Here is a 6165-nt window from a genome sequence, read left to right on the forward strand (position 1 = left end):
ACTCGTATTTCACAGAGGAGGAAACTAAACTGTATAAAAAAATGACTCTCCTCAACCAATCTACCTAGATGTTGTGGGTGAAGTGCAGAGGCGCTGGCAGAAGGGCACTGGCATGGGCTCCGCAGAAGGGCTTCCCCTGACAGTGAACACTTCCCAGGAACAGTGCTGCTGCTGGTGAGAGCCCTGGGTACGGAAGGAACTGGAGATAACTGATGCGAACCAAGAAACTGCAACTACATATAATTCATCTTCAGTCAATGCGTGTTTACTGAAGAACCCAAACAGGCGCTGTACTGCATTGATTACTGCTTCACTAAAACAGTGGGACACCGGCATTTATGAACACAGGCTATATTCAGTATTAATTGATAGATAATTACACGGTACCTCATGCATTACTCACCGCAGCATTATGAGGTTGAAATTATTACCCCTGCTTTCCCTGGGAGGTTCAGTCACTTGATCAAGACCTTATAGCTGGGTGGCCCACTTGTGCAACATAACATTTCATCAAAATAATTACTTCCTACCTGTACCCACAGCAGCATCAAGTAAGTAAAAATAAGCAGTCTCCATGATGCAAAAAAAAAAACTCAGGCTACAGAAATAGTGAAACATGACTGCTTTACAAGTTATCCAGTGTAAATTACATTAATTGAATCTATTTCGCGGACCTGCATACTTAGTACGGCTGCCGCCCGTCGCTGGCAGCAGCGGGCAGGGTTCCGTCGTTAGCGCTATCATGTCACGCACGGGAATTCACAACCTGTTCAAGGATCTGGTCTCTTTAAAGATGATATCAGGTAGTAACAAACGGCAGTCACAGTAGCCTAACAGACTGGCTCATCTGGACTCTGAGATCTCAACATGCTTCTTTTTTTTTTCCCTATCCTAATCATGTTGACATTTGTTTCAGAGATTACAGAAAGAGAAATGGAAAACAGCATCTGAACCAGGAAAGGAACCTCGAAACAGCTGCTAGCCGCCCAGCAGCTGTCTTACAAGGATCCGAAAGCACGGTTCGCCTCTCCCCCACCACCAGATGCCATTCCTTTAAATAGAAAGTGATAAGGGAGATGCTGAGGCAACAACGAGTATCTTCGTGGTTGGGCAAACGTCATCACTGCTCACAGGGCTCACATCTCAGAGAAACGGGGTGAAATTATACCAAGTGTCCTGACATACGCTTCACTGTGCATCTCTCCCCATTTTTGTGCAAAGGCTGACAGCTACCTCTGGAAAACAGGGGGAAAGGAGGTAGATGCTAATCTGATTTATGTCCTAAAAGGAGGGGGCATCTGTTACTCTTTCATTCAACCTGCACTGAAGCAGCTAGTGGTGTAACAAAGCCAAGCACAGGAAACTAGTTTGGCTTTGTGTGCGGTTACTAATTCGGCAGACTGCAAATTTTCCATAAAGAGTTATTTACATCTCACTAACCACTAGGTTCACACCTGGGGTGGGCAACACCTGGCAGTGTGCTTAATGAGTTCACCACTGTTTCCAAAGAAAATGCTGACATTAATAATTGTAATGTTACATTTATTGCGAGAAAAGTACAAACATAAATGCGGTGGATTAGTAAAGGTCACTGCAATCTAACTCCTTTCGGCGCTAATGTGGCTTGACAGTATTTGCACGCCAGGAAGGAGAGGGGGAGAAAAGCCTCCTGTGATAACGAGATCTTTTATGGCAATGCCTGATTGCATAAAGGCACCTGCTCAGGTGATTTTGCCCTCAACGATGCTGTTGGCATTTTCCAAAATGGCACCTGAGTTTCTGTCATACTCTATCCGGTTTGTCACTAAATTCTACTGATGATTTTCTCCATATTTCTCAAGTCGGTCCCTTAATTTCCATTTTATGGTCTGCCACAATCCTGGACTGACCTGACTGAACGAATTACTGCCACTGGATCCAATAGAGTGAACTAAAGAAGAAAAACGTGACCAACTGTGCATGATGCTGTGACTAACCCTGAAACCCATGAGTGATTTTTGGATGCCAGTTAGGTACCCAGCCCAGGGCTTGTTGATGAGAGAGCAGGTATTTTTTACTCCCCAAAAGCTGATGATTTAATTAAGGAGACAAAAAGCCCTATAGTAATACTGAGGACTGATGCTGAGGCTCAAACTCCAATACTTTGGCCACCTGATGCAAAGAACTGACTCCTTTGAAAAGACCCTGATGCTGGGAAAGATTGAGGGCAGGAGGAGAAGGGGACGACAGAGAATGACATGGTTGGATGGCATCACCGACTCAATGGACATGAGTTTGAGTAAACTCTGGGAGTTGGTGATGGACAGGGAGGCCTGGCGTGCTATAGTCCATGGGGTCACAAAGAGTCGGACATGACTGAGTGACTGAACTGAACTGAACTGAATAACGAGGAAGGGCAGTGCTTGCTAGCTATGACATAAATCACTTGGATGATCCATAACAGGTGAATTCAGAGCAGAGTGAGGTTATCCTGAGTTTTTACTCATGTTTTGAATTTCTTAAATCCCTTAATCCTCAATCTCAGTTTTTGTTCCGATAAAGCAAACATAGTTTACATTCCCACAAATGACTCACCCTCTCGCACATCCTGGGATAATACACACTGCAAGTGATACACCCCTTCTTGAATACTGTGTTTACTTTAGCAAGCCACGCCTTCACTTTCATCATAAATATCTTAAAGCTGCCTCTTATCCTCAGAGACGCTTATTCCTCCTTACCCGGTTGCAGTCCTTTAAATTCACTCCAGGAACACCGTGCATTTTATATTGTTGCCATCTTCTACAGAATGAGTTCTGTAGAACTCTTAAACTTTGGAACTGTTTTTATTAATGTAATAAAGATAAGTATGCTGGGGCCAAGTCTGAGTGTGTCTGTCCTCGTGCATGAAGCCGTGGACAGGAAAACCTTACTGAACCGTTCTCCCTCAGCACCTAACGCAGCTGTGTCCCCATGGGTGGGGTGTGCACACAGTGTCAGCAGTGGCCCCCCCACCCCGACTCAGCAGGGTGTTGGGCGCATGCGTGCCTGTGGAGATGCAATGCTGGCTTTTGGCAGGAAAACTCCCCACTCTGTGCCCATGGAGCTACTCCTGCTCCACCCACGGTCTTCATGTTAAAGTCATGCATCCTTTGGCAAAATATGTCTAGAGAAAAGCTTCTTTCAGGATAACCAAGAATAACCCCACAACATTCTGTTTGAGAGTTTCACACTTTGTCCCCGCAAATTCCTGTACTGTTGGTCAGATGCTGGAGGCAAGTGCTTTTTCTCATTACACCCCCTGTGTTAGGCCAGCAGCCCCAGCGTCTCACATCTCATGAGATCAGTGGGCTAGTAGACATATGTGGAATTCACAGAGGGGTCTTCCTGGAAGCTCCTCACAGCACCCTCCTTCTCTGGGGAGCAGGCTATTGGGTGGTTTCACAAATACCAAGTAAGTTTCAAAAAATGTTAAATGCAAACATATAATATGTATAAATGATATGGACAATGTAGGGGGTGGGTACACACTTTTTACAGAGTATACCAGAAACTTAGCCCCTTCTTTTTCTGGGATGTGCGAGAAATGGATTATTACCTACCTGAAATCCCAATGGTTACTCAGAGTTGACGCTTCTAATCTTTAAGAGCCCTCGTCACTTACTCATCACTTCATGCTTTTCTTTGTAAGAGTCCAACAGATTGGGTGACAATTCCAAATTAAAAACCTCCTCCAGTAAGCGGCCTGATGTGACCCCTAAAAATGGTGCGCTAGTCACTTGACCCAGAAAACCCCACAAAATCATGCAAATCAAGAGGTTCAAATCTTCGTGTTCACTCGTGAAACTGCCCAGGCCATAAAGGGTATGCATATCCAAAAAGCCACCAAGTATCTGAAGGATGTCACTTTAAAGAAGCAATGTGTGCCATTCCGTCGTTACAACGGTGGAGTCAGTAGCTGTGCACAGGCCAAACAGTGGGGCTGGATGAAACGTCAGTGGCTCAAAAACAGTGCTGAATTTTTACTACACATGCTCAAAAATGCAGAGAGTAATGCTGAAGTGAAGGGCTTAGATGTATATTCTCTGGTCACTGAGAACATCCAGGTAAATAAAGCCCCCAAGCTGTGGTGCAGGACTTAACACAGCTCACGGTGGAATCAACCCCTACATGAGCTCTCCCTGCCACACTGAGATGATCCTTACTGAAAAAGAACAGATTGTTCCTAAACAAGAAGAGGAGGTTGCACAGAAGAAAAAGTTATCCCAGAAGAAACTGAAGAAACAAAAACTTCTGGCCTGGGAATAAATGCCACCAAAAAATGCAAATAAAAGTAAAAATAAATAAATAAAAACCTCCTTAGGAAACTCAGTCCTAAGCTACAACCTTGAATTTCTTCTCACACAAAAGTGCAGCTGATTTGTTATTTAACTATCTCTTTCATTCTATGCCATTACAGAGGATCTTTCTTGTCCTTTTACTTGTCCAAGGTTCTCTGCTATTGTTCATACTATGCTGGATATATGCTCAATAATCCCACTCCTGGCCATTTATCCAGAGAAAATCATAATTCAAAAAGATACATGACCCTCAATGTTCATAGCAGCACTATTAACAATAGTTAAGACAGGGAAACAGTTTAAATGTCCATAAACAGATGAATGGATAAAGAAGATGTGGTACAAATATACAATGGAATACCACTCAGTCATAAAAAAGAACAAAAGAATGTCATTTTCAGCAACATGGATGGCCTAGAGACTGTCATACTGAGTGAAGCAAGTCAGACAGAAAAAGACAATTATCATATGATATTGTTTATATGTGGAATTAAAAAAAATGGTACAAATGAACCTATTTACAAAACAGAAGTAGAGTCAGAGATGTAGAAAACAAACTTATAGTTACCAAGGGGATAACTGGGGGAGGGATAAATTGGGAGATTGACACTGGCATACACACACTACAATATATATAAATTAGGTAACTAATAAGAAAATCACTGCAGATAGTGATTGCAGCCAGGAAATTAAAAGATGCTTACTCCTTGGAAGAAAAGTTATGACCAACCTGGATAGCATATTCAAAAGCAGAGACATTACTTTGCCAACAAAGGTCCGTCTAGTCAAGGCTATGGTTCTTCCAGTGGTCATGTATGGATGTGAGAGTTGGACTATGAAGAAAGCTGAGCAGCGAAGAATTGATGCTTTTGAACTGTGGTATTGGAGAAGACTCTTGAGAGTCCCTTGGACTGCAAGGAGATCCAACCAATCCATCCTAAAGGAGATCAGTCCTGGGTGTTCTTTGGAGGACTGATGCTAAAGCTGAAACTCCAATACTTTGGCCACCTCATGCGAAAAGTTGACTCATTGGAAAAGACCCTGATGGTGGGAGGGATTGGGGGCAGGAGGAGAAGGGGACGACAGAGGATGAGATAGCTGGATGGCATCACTGACTTAATGGACATGAGTTTGGGTGAACTCCGGGGGTTGGTGATGGACAGGGAGGCCTGGCGTGCCGTGATTCATGGGGTCACAAAGAGTCAGACATGACTGAACGACTGAACCGAATAAGGACTTACTGTATATCACAGTGAATTCTATTACTCTGTAATGGCCTATATGGGAATAGGATCTAAAACAGAGTGAATATATATACACATATATCTGATTCACTTTGCTGTACAGCAGAAAGTAATATAACATGGTAAATCAACTATACTCCAGTAAAAATTAATTTTAAAAAGTACAATTTGAAGTTCACATTTGAGTGTAAAGGATTTAAATGTAATTTCCTTAAATCTGTAATATCTCAGGATGTAATAAATCAAAGTTTGACAACTACTGATTTAGAATTTAGAATTAAGAGAAACTGGATCTTTGTGGCCTTGGTATTATGCATAGAAAATCACCAGCACTGAGTAAATATGATTAACTATAATAACCCAAGAATTTGTACAAACTACCTTAAAGTTTATATTTTGCCACAATTGGTTGATAGAAAGCATGAGGTTAATTCACTTTTTAATAACATTTTCAAGCCATTATAAAATAACCATAACCAGTGGGCATTAATTTTTAAAAAGGTATCTATAGTCACCTATTTATCATTTATAACATGGATGGCAAAAGCATTATCAAACATTTATTAAGCATTTATAAATAATTTTATCCTACTTCTAGCATG

At 42.1% G+C, this 6165-nt stretch overlaps 1 pseudogene; it reads left to right on the plus strand.

Moving 5' to 3' along the window:
• Positions 1 to 3742: 3742 nt before the first annotated feature.
• LOC129643203 (60S ribosomal protein L17-like) lies at positions 3743 to 4287 on the plus strand (annotated as a pseudogene).
• Positions 4288 to 6165: the final 1878 nt, after the last annotated feature.

This window comes from Bubalus kerabau, chromosome 2 (genome assembly GCF_029407905.1).
Source record: "Bubalus kerabau isolate K-KA32 ecotype Philippines breed swamp buffalo chromosome 2, PCC_UOA_SB_1v2, whole genome shotgun sequence".
NCBI classification, from domain to species: domain Eukaryota; kingdom Metazoa; phylum Chordata; class Mammalia; order Artiodactyla; family Bovidae; genus Bubalus; species Bubalus kerabau.